We start from the raw sequence: 23,009 nt of genomic DNA, 5'->3' as shown, positions 1-23,009 counted from the left end.
ACATATGCATCATGATGAAACAAACAACTTTAATCAATCAAAGAGCAGGCTGAAGTCCCAACCACATTGCTTGTTAGAGAAAAATATAATACAGGTGACCAAATTCTATAGGCTGTTTGAAACATAACAGGAACTAAGGCTAAAAATAAGATCCTGTGAGGGAGTTGAGTGAGGAATGAATCTCAGGGCCTTCACCACTTATTGCTCTCTGGTCAGGATTTTTCTCTCCAATCTGAGTAAATTGCCCTCATTCTTCCAGGTTCAGAGTAAACAGAACCTCTTCAAAGCTACTGTTTCCAGCCACCACTGGCTACACACACACACACTCCCCACTTCTGACCCATCTAAACCAGGTCTCCCTGCTATAATCTCCATTGTACTCTTTATACAGCGTACTGGGAATGCCAAGAAGAAAAAGTAACTACAGATGTGTTCGTGCCATTAAGTGTTTAATGTCTATGTCCTCCAGTAGACTATAAACACGATGAGGGTGAATCCATGTCTCTCTCATTTCCAGCTGTATCCCCTGTGTCTAGCTCATAGTAAGGGCTCAATAAGGCATTTACTGAAGGAATGAAACACTCCACCATTGCTCTCTGACCTCCAGTCAATATGCCTGCAATTGTGAATCCTTTTCTCTCTGGTACTCTGGCCATGGTAATCTTCCCATCCCTGGTTTCCCAAGGATATGATACTAGATATAGTGTTGCTGAAAACAGCATTTTGCCACTAGCTAGGACATATATATTCCTGTCTGTTCTCTGCCCTATATTCCTGTCTGAGCTGTGCTCAATGATACAGAAGACTCAAAGACCTAACACCTTCACAACTCATTTCTCCTACAGCCAAGGCCAGAGTCATGCCTAGCCACTCAGCATCTCCCTCCTCTTTCTCCTGGGGCCCCTGTGGTTCCCATCTGGACCTTGAGAGATGAGGAGCTTCCTGCACAGAATGCATACCCATACTCAGTTTACCATTTGGAATGCAGAACAGGAAAGGTAACTGACTTGGGAATTCCAGTAGCTAACACACAGATTTGAAATCCCACAGATTTAGGGATCAAATGTAGTTGGACCACTTTCTACTTATATAATAATCTCATAAAGTCACAGCCTCAATTCCTCATGTGTAAAATAGGGGTGGTAATACCTCACTCGATACATTGTCCATATCTTAAACGAAGTGTAAATCTCCCCTTGCTTGTAAGACACAAAGAAAGTTTGATGAATCTCCATTTCACACTTAACTGTAGGGGCTCGATAAATCTTTGTTGGAACAGCCAGTATGGATCCTTGAATATAGGTTCGATATATTTATGTGGATTGATTTTACTCTACAGCATGAATGCCACCAGAACCCGATTTTTAAATTAGCATAGTATTCCTCCTTGATGTACAATCCTTTAATAACATATACCAGTATAAACTGCAAAGTATCATTGAAGAGTCTTTAAGAATTATTGTGGTCAAGCTGGTCAATGAGCCCATGGCTCTCTCTTGTACACAGCAAGCCTACCAGGACAATATCTTCTTTGATCTAAATTCCAGCTAGAAACTTGCCTTTCATTTCAGTTTCTAATCTTCCCCAAAGCTCTGCCTTACAGAGATTCAAATTGTCACATGGTGATTGTGGGGAAATAATGAAGCCTGAGACTTTCTGTTTGAGCTATGTGGTATTATTCCAGCTGTTGCTATGAAAAACTTTGTCAAAAAAAAATAGACAAAGATGAAGTTTAGAAAGTCATGCATATTATCACGAACCAGCAGGACCAAGGCCTGAAAAAAAAAAAAAAAACACTATGCTAAGCCTAAGAGAAAGAAAAATCAGAAATAATGGCCATATTGATTGACTAATCCCACTGAATAAACAAATATTACAAGAAGACATATTTGCAGGAAAAATCCATGAGGCTTTATCAAGGATTACATGAAAAATAAGGTGTTACATGAAAAATGTGGTTAAAAGTAGCTTAAAACAATTACCTAAAAACCTTTTGATCACTGAGACAGACAGGCCTATTGCTACAAGTTATAAAAGCAACAGCTATCATTTATTAGAGGCATCCTGCCCCCCGGTACTGTGCTAAGCATTATGCATGCATTATCTCATTTAATCCTGATAACAACCTAGGGAGTTGGTACTACTATTATCTCCATTTTATAGATAAGTAAATCTAATCCTATACAACTTAAGTAATTTGTTCACAATGACACAGCAAGTAGAAAAGAAGAGATGTGAACTCAACTTTGACTCAAAAAATGGAACCCTAGATTTGAGCATCATGTGAAAGATAGACACGGTCCTGATGAATTAGCAGCTTGATCATGTGATTGATAGATAGTACAGAGGTTAAGAGCAAGGTTTTTACAGAGAAATGTACCTTCTGTATAAACAGATCTGACCTTCAGCCACCAACTTTATAAAGATTCAGCTAGAAGTCTATGTGTGACTTGCAAAGTCTTCCTTTACTCCAGGATATGATGCGGTTACTTATTACTTTATATTCACATAGATCCAGACAATAGAAGATGCAAAACTTGTGTAGTTGTGACATTATCCTGGAGAAATTAATCCTGACTAGACCATGAATTTGTGTACTGTCAGCAAGAGAGATACATCATGAACCCAGGCAGTGCTGATCTGAGCTTCAGGACAGCTCCATGACAAAAGGTCCATTCACTTGATCATCTGAAAAAAAGGAGAGAGGGAATGACAGATATAAAAAGTCAATTGCAGCCAGCTCAGTGGCTCACTCCTGTAATCCCAGCACTTTGGGAGGCCGAGGCAGGAGGATCTCAAGGTCAGGAGATTGAGACCATCCTGGCTAACATGGTGAAACCCCGTCTCTACTAAAAAATACAAAAAATTAGCCAGGCATGGTGGCGGGCACCTGTAGTCCCAGCTACTTGGGAGGCTGAGGCAGGAGAATGGTGTGAACCCGGGAGGCAGAGCTTGCAGTGAGCCAAGATCACGCCACTGCACTCCAGCCTGGGCGACAGAGCAAGACTCCGTCTCAAAAAAAAAAAAAAAGGCAATTGCCATCATTAAAGGCGGGGGGAAACTATCACCAATCATATTCCATCTAAATTATCATGACAGGGTAAACTTATAAGTCTCAGGACCCAAAGAGATTGTTATTAGGGAAATCTACACTTCTCAAAAATCCTGTTATTCTGAAGATCTAATGGTCTCACTGAGCCATGCTCTTTTTGGGTTCACTGAAGACCAGCTACCTGCCTTGTTGCTGACATTCCACGAAAGGTATCAACAGCTCTGTGTTTGGCTGATTTTTTTTATTTTTTTTGAAGCCATTAGGACACTTGGATATTTTCTGGAAACAGGAATGTTAATTAAATATGACTAGGGTTGAGAGGGCAAGGTAAAGAATGTATTTCACTCCACATCTTGTATTGAACCTGATTTGACCCTCTCTGATTCCCTACTGTGCAATCAGTGGAATGGTAAGGAAGCAACCTCTGACCCCTTCATGAACTGCAATCTTGACCTAGCCTTGGGAAAACTGTCATGCTTGGTTTTCCTCCTTTTGGAACAATTTTAAGGGCCTTCCTCCCCTAACATGTTGTTTAGTACAGCACCTCCAGGAAATAGAACTGTTAACTTCAACATTGCTCTCAGTGGTCTCTCATGTTACCAGGCCCCCATGGGAACCTTCTCATCCTCCCACCCGCCGTATCTCCCTTCCCCCTGCCCCTTCCCACCAGTTCCCACACTCACTAAATAAGGAAGGTCAATCTGATACATCTGTCCACATCTCCGGAATGTCACAGAGGAGTAACAGCTGTTGACCTCTGTTCTGAACACATTATCCTGTTTGTCCCAAAAGTAGCTTGGGCGAGTTCCAGCTAATATATGCAATCTCTACTTCCTATGGGGAACTTAGGGCCAGCAGAGTATACTCCCCACACTTGCTTTTTGGCATTGGTATAAATACAACCTGTTTTCATGTACCAAATCCTATCATTGCTATTAATAATATTAATAATTATAATAACAATTATGGCCAAAATTTATCAAGCATTTGCTAGATGCTAGATATAGCAGAAAGCTAAAAGCATCCCAAGTTTTTAAGCCTTAATTTTTCCTTTAAGTTTTAGAAAAAGCAGTAATTTTCTTTCTCCCTAAGTGACTATACTTCCACATCTTAATATATACACACACACGAAGCCTTTATTAACCTCTCATAGGTACAGGCGATAAAACTGAAGACTGTGTGCTTTCTCCTAGAAATATTGGAGGAAAAATAAAGGAACTTGGGGAGAAAAAAATACCTGAATCTGAGATGTTGCAAGATATCCAATAGTAAGGTAAAGAGCAAAAGTAAAGAGGCTACAGCCCAAGACAAGGTCCAAACAAATCTAGTATTTGTCTGAGAATCCATCCAGAAACACCCATTAACACCACAGTGCATATGATGTCATGTATACATTGTCTTGAGGAAAATTCCAGGCTAAACTTGTTCTTACAGAATTTAGCTTCCATTATATTACAGATGGCTCAGATTTGGAATGACTGGTACTTGGCTCATCATTCTCTTCATTGAGGGGCCAGAGTCAATAGTGGAAACACAAGGAAATCTCATCCCTTTCAGGAATCTAATCTAGGTTGACCTCTCGCACTGTTGTTCATTGTATGAAATTCACCCAGCTTTGCTATGCCAGATTGTTATAGAACTCTTCTGGAAAATTGGAATTGTGTAACTGGCTTCTAGGCAGAAAAAAAATGAGAGTAGGAAGGCCTATAATGGCCTTGAAACTGCACTTGCTTACCTAAAAACCTGTGTTCAGTGACTATGACACAGCAGGTGTTGCTCTGCACCATGATGCCAGGAGAGACTAAGGCAGTAAGAAGGCCCTAACTTGCCTGAAGAGGCTTCTCTGGCCAGAGGTGCTATGACTTGCAGGATAACCAAAACTGGCCAGATCAGCATGGCGAAGAGAGGGCCTTCCCTTCCAAGTAAAGTATACACTACTTGGAAAAGTTTTAAAGTGCATGGCTTGCTAAGGGAACCACAAGGAGCTCAGTGTGGCTGGAACAGAAAGGACACTGAGGAAGGGCCCAGGAGGTGACAGGTAGTTGAGGCCAGTGACAAAGGGCCTTTTATGCCTTGCTAAGCAGTTTGCTCTTCGTACTGAGAGCAATGAGGAACACTCACGACATGGGTCAGCACACAGGTCTGGGTTGCCAGGACAGATTTAAGAGGCAGCAGCATATGAAAGCCAGGATTTCAAATAGGTTGAATCTCTTACAGCAGCTCCAACGGATTGAAATCAGCTGTCTGACTCACTGTGTTGAACAGGATTTCTGAAACTTCATATCAGTTCAATGGGAGCATAGGAAGGGGAGGAGGCACATAGGAGATGATACTCCTGGGATTCCCGGGTCAGGGTGAGAATACAGCCATGAACCCAGATCAGATTGCAGGCTGCTGTTCCCCACCTGTCCTTTAAATCTTGGCATTTTTCCATTGTTGGAGTTCAAGGTGGCTAATAAATTACTCCTTCCTACTTGCTAATTCAGTTCTAAATCCTATAAGACAGACCAAGAAAGACAAAGGAGTCAGGCAGACAGAGAGGAAAATATCACTGATAGAGGGCTACCCGAGAACGTGGCTGAGCTGTGCAGTCACAACAAGCACCCCAGAATTATTAGGCAGAACTACTCACCCGTCACAGTTCTTGCCCAGAAACCACAGGTCCCACCTCCAGGGAGAGAGTCTTTACCACTAAGCTACCACATGGCCCAGAGCAGGATGCTTGCTTTCTGCAGGGAGGCAGGTCCCCCAGGTGGGAGCAGGTGGCAGCAGGAGGCAGAGGGAGAAAGACTGAAGACATAAGCAGTAGAGGATAATCTGCAGGAGAAAAAAACGAGGCAATGAGAAATGGCCCTAGGATGCCTGCTAATACTTTAGCATTCATTAAACAGGAGCAAGCTTCCTTTGAGACTATCACACTTGTCTAGGAAAACAGAAGTTATAGCAGTTATACATTAACTAGCGTTGATCAGGCACTTTTCAATTCACACATGTTATCTCATAGAAATACTGTATAGGAGTAATTATTATTATTCCATTTTATAGATGGAAAGATCTAGTAAGTAGCAGAAAAGGATTCAAACACAATCCTTCCAGTCTAAGATTGTAATCTTGGGAACGCTGATGGATTCTTTGACTCTGGCTTCTTGCTCTTTGCCATTAAACCATCACTTCAGAATGAGCTTCCGCTAAACTGTGTGAATGAGTGAAAGGGGCATTATCAGAAACCATCGTTCGGTTTGTGTGGTGGAGGGTGGGAAGTGGAGGATGGGGGTGAGTGAATGGCCTCATTTTCCACCAGTGTATGTGTTCCATTTTCTCTGCCACTTTGCCAACATCTGTTATTTTTTGACTTGTTAATAATAGCCATTCTGACTGATGTGAGATGGCATCTCATAGTGGTTTGATTTGCATTTCTCTGATGATTAGGGATGTTGAGGATTTTTTATATGCTTGTTTGCTGCATGTATGTCTTCTTTTGAGAAGTCTCTGTCCTTCGCCCAATTTGTAATGGGGTTGTTTGTTTTTTGCTTGTTGAATTATTTAAGTTCCTTATAGAGTCTGGGCATTAGACCTTTGTCAGATGCAGTTTCTGAGCTTTTCTAGTTTTAAATTGTCTTGTAATACTAAGAAGAATTTTTATTTTATTAACTGGAGACAGACCCTGCTTGCAGGTTCAATTTCTAAAATACCTGAAGAAATGAACAAACATTTCTTCTTCCTTCTCTCTTTCCTCCCTTCAAGCTGCAGAAATAGAAGCATTTTAATTTCATCAGAGGGGAGTGAAGGTGGAGTGTTTACTCTGGGTCCACCCTCAGACATTTGGGAAATAAGGCTAACTTCTCAGGGCTTGCTGGTGATGCTGTGTCTCTATTGAGAAATTCAGACTTCCTAAAAATAGCATCCATAAGGTGCTGAGCAATGAGGGGTGGCAGACAGGCTAGTGATTTGCATTCTGCTTGCAGATGTTGTCCCAGAGGACTCTGAGGCTACCGCCCAAGGGAATAGGGAGGGCTCTGGCTGGCTGAATGGACTTTCTCCAGGTCCTAGAGGTCAGAGTTTCGAGAAAATTATGTCCATTTTTTTCCCAGATCTCTACTTAGGGAAGGTTTATGGAAATGCACAATATGTACCCAAGATTGTAGGTTTGTTCTCTCAGATCTCTCTCTAAGCTCTCTAGATCTATTACTTTCCTTTTATTTCTCAGAAATTCAGTCTCTGAATTAGTCTACAAGCTGGATAAAGTTATGTATGTGTTTCTGTGCAAGCATGAGGTTAAGTACTTATTGCCTTTTCCCTTTTTCTACTCAGTCAGAAGGCAAAAAAAAAGTCTCATATGAAAGTGGATGTGTGGGCATTTTGTCCCCAACATTCCTCTTATATCCAACTGGCAAGACTATGTCCAATACGTCTGACAACTCTTAACTTTTTTTGTGTCAGGGACCCCTTTGGTGGTCTGGAAGCCTAAAGACCCCTTCTCACAATCATGTTTTGAAATGCTTAAAATAAAATACATAGGATTGCAAAGAAAACTGAAAGTTTTTAAATGTAGTTTTCAAATTTTTTTTAAAAACAAATGTTCATGATATAGTAATAACCATGCCTCATTAACACATTAAATCTCACTATGGTATGATAACTACCATAATTTTTTTTTTTTTTTTGAGACAGAGTCTCGCTCTGTTGCCCAGGCTGGAGTACAGGGGCACAATCTCGGCTCACTGCAAGCTCCACCACCCAGGTTCACGCCATTCTCCTGCCTCAGCCTCCCAAGTAGCTGGGACTACAGGCCCCTGCCACCACGCCCAGCTAATTTTTTGTATTTTTAGTAGAGTATGTTAGCCAGGATGGTCTCAATCTCCTGACCTCATGATCTACCCGCCTCGGTCTCCCAAAGTGCTGGGATTACAGACGTGAGCCACCGCACCCAGCCGATAACTACCATAATTTTGAAGTAGTGGTAAGCATAAGCATAAGTAATATTTTGAGATACCTGCAACAACTATAATGTGACATGAAAATATCTGTGATTCTATTGACGACAAAGTGACAAGTACTGCAAAAAATACTGTGGTTTGTTACTTAAACATATCATTGAAATGTTAAATTTCAGTTGGAGAGGATAATGAAAATGAAGGTGTAATTTTTTTCTCAACCAAGTTTACATTGGACACCTAGTTAAGAACCCCTGAATACATCAGTATATCCGGTTCCCATCAGCATCTCATCTACCCACACATGGATGACACACACACATACACACTCACAAACACACACACGCACACTACTGCATTCCCTATGGTCTCAATACTGGAATCTGGCAGCATTTTAATGACAACCATAAAGGACACTTCCCAGATGGTTTATGCAGTGAAAGATCAAGGAGCAGAAAGTGCAAATAACATTGTTGACCTCAGTAGCAGAATTCTCTGTAGCCTCCAGTTCCAAATACTAGTTGGGTGTGGATGGCCACTCCCAACCATGGTTTTCTCCTTTCCTTGTGATACCTGGACCAGAATGATAAGCTCTACAGTTTCATATGTACTTGTTTTACTCCCACATTTTAGATAAAGTCCAACATTCCATTCTACTCACTATTACTCAGCAGGGTAGAACATGTAGTATCTGAGATTACATGTGCAGCAGGAGGACCACACTCAAGCTCAGACCTCTTGCTGTGGATAATGATGTAAAGCTTCCTGAGTGCTCTGCAAACAGTCAACATCCACCATTTGACATCTTGTCCTTGACAATAGATCCAAAAATCCTTAGAGGACTTCTGCCAGTTAGGACACACTCACCCCCTCAGTCACTCTGCTATAGACTCATGAGCATTGTTTTTTATCCTCTAAAACACCAATTTATTTTAGGCCTGGGGTCTTAAACATGAGTTTTTTTTCCTCTAAAATGTTCTGCCCCTTTACTCATCCCAGGCCTTTTCCTTCCTCCTGACAGTTATTTCTCACCCCCCATGTACTTCCATTTCATCCTTACCTCAATATCTAGTTTATTTTTCATAACTGGCCACATAAAACATAATTATTTTATGTATTTTGTTTATTTGTCTGACTCTTCCATTAAAGGCTGAACTTTTTTTTTTTGAGACAGAGTCTCACTCTGTTGCCCAGGTTGGAGTGCAGTGGCGCAATCTCAGCTCATTGCAACCTCTGCCTCCTTGGTTCAAGTGATTCTCATGCTTCAGCCTCCCGAGTATCTGGGATTACAGGCGTGTGCCACCAAGCCTGGTTAATTTTTGTATTTTTTAGTAGAGATGGGGTTTCAGTATGTTGGCCAGGCTGGTCTCAAGCTCCTGGTCTTATGTGATCCACCCGCCTTGGCGTCCCAAAGTGCTGGGATTACAGGCACGAGCCATTGCACCCAGCCAAAGGCTGAACTTCTTAAGGGCAAGAACCATGTCTGGTTTGTCCACCTGTGTACTCCAGCAGCAATACAATGCTTGGCACATAGCAGGCACTCAACAAAAATTTGGTAAGTGGATTAATCAATAATGAGTATTCCCTCTTATAATAGGGGGGAATATTTTCTATAATATACAATGTACATTCTTGGCTCCTACATGAGAGCAGTCGTGGAAGGCAGTGAGCTGGGTGACGTACCGAATATTCAAAAGCATCACTCTATTTTATGGACCAGAAGTGATATCTCATTTGGCCTAGTTTGTCTGTCACCTGTTGATCCAGCTGCCACAATTCACCCTACTTGTGCCAGAATCTAACAACTGGGGTGGATAATTCTTATTCCAGGAAAGATGGTGATATGAAGCACAGAGCTGTTTTATCTCTGGAACCATGGAGTTTGGCACCTCAAGGATGTTCCAATCCTGGCTGGCTAAGCACTCCTTCGAGCAAACTCTCTCATGTCAGTGTCATGGTACAAGTCAACTTTTGGGTGGTAGTCACCTTCCTGCAATTCACTTCCTTTGCAAGCCATCCATTCATCCAACAAATGATTAATGAGACTTTTACTCAGTGATAGGCCCATTAGTATGGGCTGAGAAGACAAAGACAAAGGATTGCCCTCAAGTGGCTCGTAACAGACAAGGAAAACAATGACAACTTGCACAAGGCGAGGTTCTACTTTCACACTGAGAGAAGCAGAGCACATTATCCTGGCTCATAAAGAACTACCTTTCTAAAATATCTATAAAACTATTTAAATGAACCAACCTGCTAAGCACACCCACAGCTATGTTCATGTGTATGTGTATATGTATGTATATATTCACATTTGCTGTCTCTCACAAGATCCTCAAAGTATCAAAGAGAAAATGAATCTCCCTCCCAGGGGCATATGAACCAGACTTTACCATTCAACGCAATTACTGTTGCTTTAAGAAAATGTCTGGAGCTGCTGCGCTGCCCAGCCCTGTAAGCACAATGGAACATTTTCCTTGAGATTACCTCACTCTTACTGACCCACACAGGAAATAATTATTTTGGTAGTCACCAGTAAACAGTGAAACATACTTACTTGAAAAATAAGCTCTTTTTGACCCTGCAAGACAGTGGCTTCACAAATATGGCTGAACCTAGTTTCCATCCAAATTCAACAATTTTGTACGTAAATGGTGCCTTATTCTTGGATTGTGAGTTCCCAGATCCAGACCACACTTCAGAGTTCTGCCAAAATGCCACAGCAAACAGTGGTTTCCTTGTATTTCTGGCTAGAGAAGAATGTAGCATCAAAGAACTATCAGATTTCTTTCCCAAGATAGAATATGAAAATTCCACAGATGCCCTAGCAACACATTTAAACACTGTAGTCATGTCTGAGAAAGTGCTGCTGCTCTTTCAGACATCAATCATTGGGTGTGCCGGAGAAATATGGCAACGTTTAAAGGAGTAAGTATCAGTCTTGGGCAGGATTTTTTAGTTGAAGTGAAAAGTCTAGATCTCCACTCCCTTTTCTGAGGCCTAATATCATAGCCCTTTCTTTCTCTATGTAAACATAAGTGATGCCATTTCTGGGTTGTACCCTTAAAGGGAAGAGGTAGGCCATATGGATTGGCAGATTTACATGATAGAAGGCACCTGGGTTCCAGATCCTTGGGCTGCCATACCAGTCCTGGGCTGCTTAGGTCCAGATTTTTAGATGAGACAGGAGAAATCATCTCTATAGTAGTCCCCAAAAGGCTGCACCCTCAGTGGAAACTGCAGAGTGTCCCAGGAACCTATCTCTGAGAGAAGTAAGGCTACCTGTTGAAAACAGGTGACTTGGGGTAATGAGGCCATGTTCTCAACTAACATTGACTCTATTCTACTGAAATCCAAAGTCACCGAATTAGGATAAAGGCTTGACCTCCTTGACAGAGACCCAAAATAATAGCAGTTTAAGTACACTAGATGGTTTGCCCTGTCTCATCTAACAATCTGGAACTAAGCAGTCCAGGATCAGTATGGCAGCCCAAGGGTCTGGAACCCAGGTGCCTTCTGTCATGTAACTCTGCTGACCTCAGACCTATATGGCCATGGCTGTTCCCAGCTACATGTTGGGAATTCTGTTACTATAGAAAAAAAAAAAAAAAAAGAATTGATGTTGGGGGATAGCCAGTAGTTTGCTACAGTCGTCAATTTTCAGATAACTCCTTTGAATGATGGACAAGACATAGCCTCTTTTGCTGCAAAGCCATTGCAGTGTGCCTCCCTCCAAAACTGCTCCATTTATCAGACTAGCTGCACCATTATGACACACTGGTATGCCTAAGCAAGGAAAGGCTGTGAGAGTAGAGCTACTGTGTGTACTAACCCCGACCAGTTGAGTAAGCAGGGCTGTCCCTCCCCCTGGGAAACTCCCTTGCTGATGCCTCTGCTGGGTCTAAGAGTGTTACCTTTTACCTGTAGACCAAAGACTCTGCTTTGATGACCATAAGCCCCAGAGGTTATTCCATGGTGTGAGAATGTCCTTGTCTCACTCTGCCTTCTCTATGGCCCTAATAGGTGAGCAATCCAGTAGTGAGTAAGAGACTCAAAGCTCCCAGGCAGTTTCAGCTTTGGAAAGGAGAGAGGGTTTCTCCAACCCTGAAACCCCAAAGGAGTAAAGTAAAAGAAAGGGGCTACATGGCAACTTGGAACTTCTGTGTGGATTTCTGAGGTCACTCCAAGAAATAGGTTATGTTAAGAGGAAGCTTGGGGGTAACTGATCCAGCCCTCTTCTTGGGTCATTTCGGAATGAGACTCACTAACTGCTAAAGCTATAGAGAATTCTTGAGCAGGGACTTCCCAGAGATTTTCCTTCACTACAGAGGAAAGAACGAGGGGCTCCATACTGAATGGATTAGAATCCCACCTGGTGTTTACCAAACTGCCGGATATGCTTAATATCCTGGCATGAATAGGCCATCACTTGGCAGCGGCAGACAGCACCTGTTTATGGTGTCTAGTCTGTTCAAATGAACTCAATGCCACTCTAATATCAAGTAATATAAAAATACCAAAGGTATGGATGTTCAATATCTCAAAGACCAGCTGAGAAATGAATCAGTATAGGGGGCCAAACTGAAACAAATTCTATTGAGAGAGAATGAAACAGAAGTGAGTTTGTTTTTGTGTTATTAGCAGAAATTGTGATATATTACTACCAAATTATGATTAAGTCATAGCAAAAAAAGTATTTGAGTTGAGAAATATTAATTCTCCTTTATGAAAAAACAAAATATCTTCTAAACATAGATCTACAAGCTATAGAAACTTTGAGATTTAAGCAATCTCACAAAAGTTGATTTTAGTGATTGTATATAGTACATGTGTGGTGGCTGATATATAATGTTCACACACACATACACACACACACACACACACACACACACACACACACACCACAGGGTACAGGACAATAAAATCTTAACAATGATTTTAATTACAAAACTATTCCAAATTCCAATTTAGGTCTCTGGTCAGGGAACATTAGGACATCCTTTTCCTGTTTCTGCCTTGTCCAAAAGCTGGGACAAACTCTTGGAGGGGGTCCAGGATGTCAGGAAGAAATTATTTTAAGTGTTGTTATGTTTGGGAGGGGCAGCAAGGCAACATGAATTGAGCTCTATATCTGCATCCACGTATAGTAAAATAAAGCATGCCCCGAAAAGACTCTGCTTTGTTCATTTCTGGCAGTGGGCAAGGGAAATTGAATAAACGTCCTACACAAAACCTTAGTCACTCCTTCCTCCATTCCCTTAGCACGGTATATGTCCCTCCATTAGTACTTACCTCATTCATTACACTGTAATTATTTGCTCACAGGCCTGTCTCCAGCACTGGCCTGTGACATGGGGAAAGAGTTAAGAATATTAGCCCTGGAGCCAGATTGCCTGGATTTGAATCCTAGCTCTGCCATTAACTAATTTCTGTGACTTTAAGCAAGTCCCTTAACTTTTCCAAGCCTCAGTGTCTCCATCTGTAAAAGTTAGTAATTATCTGTTTAATATGATGCCTGTGAATGTTTTAAGGCAAATGAGTGAAAACTACATCCCATCTTAAGGCACATCTTGAATAACTGTTAGCTGTTCTTAGTATTACCATCTAGAGATAAATTGCATCCTTTTCATCTTTGCATCCCCAGCCTTCATAGTGTGGCTAACTCCTGAAAGTCTGTAAGTTGAATGAACTAAAGAATGAGAAAATGTGGAGGAGAAAAGGCAATCCCCTCCAACGCCCTTAATTCACTCTTCTCCAAAGCAGCAGAAAAGCCTGGTAAGTTTTGAAAGAATAGGTATGTGTGGCCCAGCCCCACCCGGCTTCCTCTTGAGCATAAGCTGCCTTCATGGGGCCGTTGCCAGACTCTACCCTTCCAGCTTTGCCCTGGTGAGTAATAGGCCTACCCCCTTCTTCCCTATCTTTTTGTGGGAGACCAATCGCCCACAAAAAGCAAACACTCTAGGCTGGGTACAGTGGCTCACATCTGTAATCCCAGCACTTTGGGAGACCGAGGAAGGCAGACCACTTGAGGCCAGGAATTTGAGACCAGCCTGGTCAACATGACAAAACCTCACCTCTACTAAAAATACAAAAATTAGCTGGGCGCATTGGCAGATGCCTGTAATCCCAGCTACTTGGGAGGCTGAGGCAAGAGAATTGTTTGAACTCAGGAGATGTAGGTTGCAGTGAGCCAAGATTGCACCACTGCACTCCAGCCTGGGCAACAGAGCAAGACTCCATCTCAAGAAAAAAAAAGTAAACACTCTCTACTTTCCTCCAGGAATAGACTCTCCCTGACACGGTTTGGTGCCATCTGAGACTGGGTAGTAAAGACTGATGAATTCTGGGCTCAGCTAGTAGATTTATAGGTCCTCACACTAAGCCATTCCTCCAACCTAACCTGACCGATCACAAACATGGTATTTTGGCTTTCATCTGCCAGTCATTTGGATCATTCCCCAGTATGTTCTATATCTTGGGCCCTCTCCAAAACTCTAACAGTGGCTTAATAACAAGAAGTATTTTTCAAGATTTTTAATTTTTCAGAATTTTAATACAGGGCTGCTCCTGGGAGAAACTGAAAGTACCCAGATTTCTGGAGGACTTAACAGTCAAAAAAATGGGGTACTGGCATCAGCTGGCGCAGTGGCTCAGGCCTGTAATCTTAGCACTTTGGGAGGCTGAGGCAGGTGGATCACAAGGTCAAGAGATCGAGACCATCCTGACCAACATGGTGAAACCCTGTCTCTACTAAAAATACAAAAATTAGCTGGGTGTGGCAGCGTGTGCCTGTAATCCCAGCTACATGGGACGCTGAGGTAGGAGAATCGCTTGAACCCAGGAGGCAGAGGTTGCAGTGAGCCGAGATTGCACCACTGCACTCCAGCCTGGTGACAGAGCGAGACTCCGTCTCAAAAAAAAAAAAAAAAAAAACAGGGTGTTGGTTGTTCTCTTTTTGCCTGTCCGGATCTATTTTTAGCTCTTCTCTTCTTTGCTGCCTCTCATGAGTTGACCACCTTGGACCGCATCATCTAGGCTTTCTTGCCTTCTGGCTTCCAGCTGGGCTCCACCAATTGCAGGAGATTCAAGGGTGAAAAGAGAGAGAGGCCAGAGTATTTGTTCTATCTACTCTTTCCCTAAGTGGTTGCACTCCTCTACTTATGTCCACAGCTCCTCTTAGATGTCCCCCTCCCAGGGTTACTGTTCTTTCTGGGTCTCTTAACACCACTCACTCTCCTTGTGCCTGCAGGCCTAGGAGCAGAAGTAACAGCTTCCCAACATTGCTAGCCCCCTAGGTGCTTTATCATCTTTGTTAGTCCCCTTAATCCTGCCTGCAGCCCTACAAGGAGTCCCTTTGTTGAAGTCTCTTTCTCTTCAAGGAAACTTTTGACTGTGCCTTCTCTTTCCCACTTGGACCATGATTGAAATAACTGATGAAGAATGACAAGAAGACCCTTTTGGGGATGGACACATAGGTCTTGCAAAGCCCAATGTCAATTCACATTTGTCTCACCCAGAAAAATTACCCTTATTTTGATTACACCTCATCTAGTAGCCCTCTGATAGTTTGACCTTCCATGTTGTTCTAGCTAAAGACATAGAAGACTTTGGTCAAATCATCCCTATATACAGAGTCTTGTGAGAGTTCAATATCTCTTCTCAAATCAATAGATACTAAATGGAAAGCCAAAAGGAAGTGGTTGTGACAGAATTAACTCCATTTACTTTTAGTTCTCCAGAAAAAAAAAAAAAAAAATCAGCTGGGCGCAGTGGCTCACGCCTGTAATCCCAGCACTTTGGGAGGCCAAGGCGGGCAGATGACCTAAGGTCAGGAATTCGAGACCAGCCTGACCAACATGGAGAAACCCTGTCTCTACTAAAAATACAAAATTAGCCAGGTGTGGTGGTGCATGCCTGTAATCCCAGCTACTTGGGAGGCTGAGGCAGGAGAATCGCTTGAACCCAGGAGGCAGAGGTTGCAGTGAGCCAAGATCGTGCCATTGCACTCCAACTTGGGCAAGAAGAGCAAAACTCCGTCTCAAAAAAAAAAAAAAAATCATAAATTTGAAGGGGTGGCATTCTAAGATGAAGAGCTCTAAGATCTGGGCTCAAAGATAAAGAATCTGAAGTTTAACAGGCACAAGCTTCTGAGAATACAGCCACTAAGTGAGCTTGGATACAGACTCAATTTTTATAGTCTAACTTTCTGATCTGTTTCCATCTGCCCCTTTATATTTTAACATGCATGACTATTGACCTGTGTTTACAAATGAAGGCAATTTCTCACAAACTAAAAGTTTAATACAAGAATAAATTCTCACTCAAAGGATAACATCAGTAAAGATTAGTTCATTGAGACTGGGTATGATGGCTCATGCCTGTAATTCTAGCACTTTGGGAGTCTGAGGCAGGAAGATCACTTGAGGCTAGGAGTTCAAGAACAGCTTGGGCAACATAGCAAGGCCCTGACTCTAAAAAATAATTTTTCTTTAATTAGCCAAGCATGGTGGTGCACACCTGTAGTCCTAGCTACTTGGGAGGTTGAGGTGAGAGGATCACTTGAGCCCAGGTTACAGTAAGCTATGATGGAGCCACTGCACTCAGCCTGGGTGACAGTGCAAGACCCTGTCTCTCTAAGACACAAACAAACAAAAAAGATTACCCCATTGAGAGAATTCTAAAAGGCATCAGCCAAACAATAATTACTCTTCTATAGAAAAAGTGGAAAAAAAAAAACCCCCCAACCACCTTGGTCTAGCATTCCAAACCTTTCAAAGCCATCAGACCTCCTAAACTCACTGACATCAAAAACACACCATGCTCCTTCCTGCCATTTGGCCTTTGCTCACTCTGTGACTCATAACCTGAAACACCTTCCCCGTCCTCTCCATCCATCCCGCCTGATTCTTCAGCCTTCAGCCCTCAGATGCAATCCCCATTCCTCCACGATGCTTTTCCAACCATGGCAACACATGATGTTTTCTGTCCTCTGAGTATCTCTGGCACTTACCGACATCATTTACTGAATTACATGACACTCTATTCTTTGACCATTTCATTGTCTCCCTCCAATTATATTCCTGGGGTAATTCTTGGTGATTTCAGTATCCTTCCAATAACCTTGCCTCTGCTGTCTTTTTATTTATACCTATTTAGTTGACCTTTACAGCACTTCACCACCTAATCCCTTCTTGTCATTACCATTATTACTGTTAACTGAACTCCCTTCATAATCTTAATTTCAAGCATTTCATCCTCTAATCACAACCTGCAATAATTCAGATGACTCTGAGTATAACCCAATGCCCTCCAGTTGACAAAGCCTACCATCTTATCACCTCTCAAGACCTTCATGTTCTTGTTTTTCTCCTTAACCAGCTTAAAGTCCAATATTCATCATGATATTCATTAACCTATTAGGTACACCTTTAATTCCCTGTACCTTCTCTACCTCCTTCATGCTCTGCATATTCTGTACCTGTATTTGAACATGGCTGGGAACAAGCATAGAATCACTTTGACTGTTCTTAATTTAAATTGTGACTTTTCTTATTGACTCTTTCTTAAAGCATTCAATTTGGGTTTTGTAGAAACAATAATCCTCTTTCCTTTTGCATTCATATGTTTACCTCTTATTTCATTAAATAATAACTAAGTATAGTAACAAATGCAACTGGTATAAACAAGTTTGGGAATAAACCAAGTTTACTCTAAGTAAGTATAAAACTGAAGAGAACAGAAGCATAGACAGTGAGTAGCCTACTAACATAGAGTGTGCAGAGTGCCATGAACCTCAGCGGGATGTATTACAGAGGATGTGGAGAACCTCTTAATCTGGCAAGTCAATTAAGAGAGTCAGTTATGAAAATGTCTACTGTACATGTATCCCTGAAACTATAGATTCTGTAAATTAAAATCTGCAGGCCGGGCGTGGTGGCTAATGGCCTGTAATTCCAGCACTTTGGGAGGCCGAGGTGGGCAGATCACGAGGTCAGGAGGTCGAGACCAGCCTGGCCAACATGGTGAAACCCCATCTCTACCAAAAATACAAAAAAAAATTGTTAGCCAGGTGTGGTGGTGAGCGCCTGTAATCCCAGCTACTCGGGAGGCTGAGGCAGGAGAATTGCTTAAACCTGGGAGGCAGAGGTTGCAGTGAGCCAAGATTGTGCCACTGCACTCCAGCCTGGGCAACAGAGCAAGACTCTGTCTCGGGGAAAAAAAAAAATCTGCAAATAAGCAAAAAATGATTTACCTCTTACCACTTCTTTATTTCCAATACAAATAGTCTATCTGGGGCTATATTCGTTGGGTTTATAGTAAGGCTATTGAGAAGCCTATCCATTTGCCTCAAGCTTCTCCACCATTTGGTAGTCATGGTACCATTTTGGCTTCATTCAATAATGGTCATTTCCTAGTTGGTGTTGCAGTATAAATATCAAGTTCTTTAAGATAAAGTAGCTTCACCCAGAAGTAAATCACCTCCTCTACAAAGCATGAAGATACAATTAAGGCCAGTGTCTCTCAATCATTTGTTTTCATTATTGTTGTCCCCCTAAAAAACATTTTCAGGCATTTTTTAATTCCCCGCCAAAATTTTAATATCATATAAACTATGTATCTATGTGTTTTATATATATATTATATATAATATACATAATACGTATATATTATATATAATATACATAATACGTGTATATTATATATAATATACATAATACGTGTATATTATATATAATATACATAATACGTGTATATTATATATAATATACATAATACGTGTATATTATATATAATATACATAATACGTGTATATTATATATAATATACATAATACGTGTATATTATATATAATATACATAATACGTGTATATTATATATAATATACATAATACGTGTATATTATATATAATATACATAATACGTGTATATTATATATAATATACATAATATGTGTATATTTTATATATAATATACATAATATGTGTATATTTTATATATAATATACATAATATGTATGTATATTATATATAATATACATAATATGTATGTATATTATATATAATATACATAATATGTATGTATATTATATATATAATATACATAATATGTATGTATATTATATATATAATATACATATATTATATAATGTACGTATATTATATATGTATATAATGTATGTATATATATTATCTATATTATATATAATATAGATAATATAGAGAATATAGATAATATATAATATAATATATTATATACAATATATGACATATATTATATATATTATATATTATATGTATATATATTTTATATATATATCTTTATACATTAGAAAGTAAGATTACATATACTCACAACCAATTTTCACTTCCTTGGGGTTGACATAGCTGCTGTTGAGGATGCATGACTCATGGCATATGAAGCGCAACCTGTATAAGGTTCTTATTTGGCTGTCCTCCATGGTTGACAAGGTGAACACAAATGGGAGGCTCATTTGGGGAGATGGAGGTAGTCTACTTTAATGGTAAAGCTGTGAGTAATGACCCATACTTCTATTTTTTTTCATTTCTTCTTTTTTTTTTTTGAGATGGTGTCTCACTCTGTTGCCCAGGCTGGAGTGCAGTGGTGCGATTTTGACTCACTGCAACCTCCGCCTCCTGGGTTCAAGCGATTCTCTTGCCTCAGCCTCCCATGTAGCTGGGATTAGAGGCATGCGCCACCACGCCCAGCTAATTTTTATATTTTTAGTAAAGACAGGGTTTCTCCATGTTGGCGAGGCTGGTCTCGAACTCCTGACCTCAGGTGATCCACCCACCTAGCCTCCCAGAGTGCTGGGATTACAAGTGTGAGCCACCGCACCCAGCTCACTTCTTTTATTCTATCTTTCTTTCTATCTCTCTTGCTGTCTTTATTCTTACCAACTCAGCTCTCACATTTTTATTAAAATAGTAAACAATTCAACACCAGACTAGGAATAAAGGAGACAGTATTTTCAAACATTTTACAGTATTAAACAACAGTAGCAAATATGCCTTTCCTTTTCAAATAATAATTTGAGAAGTAAAATATTTTGAGAAGTAAAATACCTGAGAAGTAAAATATCTGTGAATACTATTATCCAGTGTCATCACACCATTTCATGTACCCTCTCACCTTCATACTTGTTTACTGTCAGTAGCATATATATCATGTGTATTAGCAGCACAGTTCAGAGATCCACATGATAGCATTCAGAAAAAAGAAGAGAAAAAAATCAAAAATGAGAAAAATATGGAAAGAAAGGGAAAGAACATTGGGTGGGGAAGAGGAATCCTGATTTACATCCAAAAATTTCAAAGGGAACTATGAAATATCAACTTAATAGTAGTTTATTGTCCTACTATATTAAGGAGGTCAGTTTGTTCCTTCAATGTTCATCTTCTAATACTGAAGAGTTATTTTCTTAGATCTGGAGCCAGAAAAAAAATGTGTATCCTGTTCTGTGTATAATTATTTCATAAGCTTCTAAGAGTAGTCTTTCTGACATTTGGAGAGCAGTGCAAATTTTTGTTACTCTTATTTTCTATCTCTATATCCATCTGTCATCTCATTTGCTTTTTTGGTTTGTTTGTTTGTTTTCATTCTTCCATTTCCCTTTCCTGGTATATCCTCCCATACTCTTAATGTGCAGGAAAAACACCCCTGATTATAGACGATGGTAATTAGAGCTCTAAAACTTCCGTGCAAAATTGGATTCTGACTTGTGTGATAGTTATCAGGATGACGAGAAAACAACTTTGGGGAAAATCAAAGTACCACTAATGATTAGCTGGTGTTTGCCCAAAAAATGGGTTTTGCTATTAACAGCTGGGCCAACCTAGGCAGCTAAAATACCTAGAATGAATGCAATTTATTTGCTTTTCCCTGTAGAAATTATGCACCTTGATTTTACAAACTCAATTACTGCAAGAGGCTAGAAGGGAAAAGAGGAAGCAAATATAAGACACATTTCTTATAGGCATCCAAAAACTTGGCAAAACTTTAAATTTACCTGCCATTTTCAACTCAAATCTTTTATTTCAATATTTTTACCTACATTGTTTCTTTTGATAGAATTAGGAATTAAGTATTTGAGTGATTATTTATATAAAGTTTGTCTTCCTCCATCAGACTGTACACTCCACAAGAGCCAATGCCTTGTCTATTTTGCTCACTGTTACATCCCCGTGACAAACATGTGGCCTGTACATGGTAGACGCTCAATGCATTAGTGTTATTGAACAGACTGGATGGGAGATTCGGTTAGCTGTGCAATTAAATAGATTGGATGGGAAGAATAGTTTGATATGACACTTTTCTCGATGCAAAATGATGCCGTGAAAACAACTGTTATTTTTATTCATTCATCTTGATTCCTTTATTTATTTATCCTAGAGCTATGTGGTGCCTGAACAAAGACTATTAAGACAGTCCCTGGCTTTTAGTGACTCATAGTCTATAGAGATAGACAGACATAAACCAATAAATCATAACACAGTGAGAGATGAGAAATAATAAATATCAAGTCAAAGGAGAGAGAAAAATAGCAATCCAATTGTCTCTTGTTGAAATCAGAGCTGTATCTCAGGCAGGCAACCGTCTAAAGTAGAAAAAAATAAAGGATTTAGAACTGAATTTTTGTTTTGTTTTGCTTTGTAGTGGGATCATTGAAAATGAAGCCAAACTAAACTGGGGGCTTTGTCCATCTAACCCTATTCAGGTCTTGGTTTAAATATCACTCCTTCAGAGAAATCTCCTCTGATCCCTTGCTGCACACACCCACTGGGTTAGGTCCCCTCCATGCCCTTTCACTTGACTGAGAAGTCCATAAGGCCAAAGAATATGTTTGTCTAGTCCACTAACTACTATATCTCCAGAGACTAGAACTATCTCTGGCACTTAGTAGGTGCTCAATAAATGTTTAATGAATAAAGTCTCCCTTGCAACTTATTTACTTTTCTATTTTCAAACCAATTTATCTCACTTTTCCACTCTACAAACAGAAAAAAAAACTTCTCCTCTCCAAATAATCTTCTTTGCCTTTTCCTTCAAGATGACTATTTTTCTAATGTTTCAAGACATTATCATTCAATAACTGGAAGTAAATTACATTTTGTATATCTATTATCCAGTAGGGAATTGGACCTGAAGAGATACCTGAGGCTTCTTCCTCCACCCCTGCCGAGCATCCTCAAAGACTAGGCCTGTTTGTAGACTCCCAGTTTTCCCATGGGGTTTCTCCACACCTCATATGCAGTTTCCACAAGATTTGGGCTGAAGAAGGGAGACTTTCTTTTGGAGAGTGAAGTGTTCTCAAGGGAACAATGAAAAGTCAGCATTTACTATCTGTGCCTGAAATTAATTCTTACCCTTTGCTTTCAGTAAAGCGAGGAGAAGCAGCACAAAATCCCAGTTTAAGGCTTGAAGTGCTTCAGATATTTAGAAACAGAAACTTAAGAAAGACCCTGAAAGAGCTTCCAGTCCTAAAGCAACAAGTTCTGAGGTCAATGGATCTTGTGTTTGGTGCTTCCCCAGGCCATCTGGCAACCAGAGAGAGATATTTTAAGTTATGGCAAGGCATGTGGCAACCTCAAAAACCACACTCTTTGAATGTCAGCCTCCTCCACCAACATGAGTAAGTCTGACATGAAGCAAGAAATAAAGGCCAGGCCATGAGGATATCAGTCCCACTGAAATGCTGTTGACTTTTTTAAAAAAATGCGATTAGTACAAGTTTCTTATTCTTTTATTTACTAAATGTTCTGCTGAAAACTGGAAAAGTCAGTCAAATTTGGATGTTTCCAGATGTCCAGATGTGTCCTAGATACAGCCTAGATGTCAAGAAGAAACTTGAATTGATTTAAATATGGGGTTTTTTTTTCACTGTAGAAATATCTCTTCGAATTATACACAGTCTTTCACATGACCTGGGAGGAAACAATAAAATATAATTACTGAGGAGGGATATGGTTGATGCTTACAAATATTGGCTAAAAGTAGACATATGA

At 40.3% G+C, this 23,009-nt stretch overlaps 1 long non-coding RNA gene across 1 annotated transcript; it reads right to left on the bottom strand.

Annotated features, from left to right (window-relative positions):
* Positions 1-1,389: 1,389 nt before the first annotated feature.
* LOC134737758 (uncharacterized) lies at positions 1,390-10,764 on the bottom strand. The gene is made up of 3 exons (XR_010122974.1): positions 10,544-10,764; positions 5,685-5,869; positions 1,390-2,688 (listed from the first exon to the last, which is right to left on the bottom strand). It is a non-coding gene; the product is annotated as an uncharacterized LOC134737758 (long non-coding RNA).
* Positions 10,765-23,009: the final 12,245 nt, after the last annotated feature.

The sequence above is a fragment of the Pongo pygmaeus genome, chromosome 11 (assembly GCF_028885625.2).
Source record: "Pongo pygmaeus isolate AG05252 chromosome 11, NHGRI_mPonPyg2-v2.0_pri, whole genome shotgun sequence".
NCBI lineage: Eukaryota > Metazoa > Chordata > Mammalia > Primates > Hominidae > Pongo > Pongo pygmaeus.
Note: the sequence above shows the minus strand (reverse complement) of the source record. Positions and strands in the feature narration are given on the sequence as shown.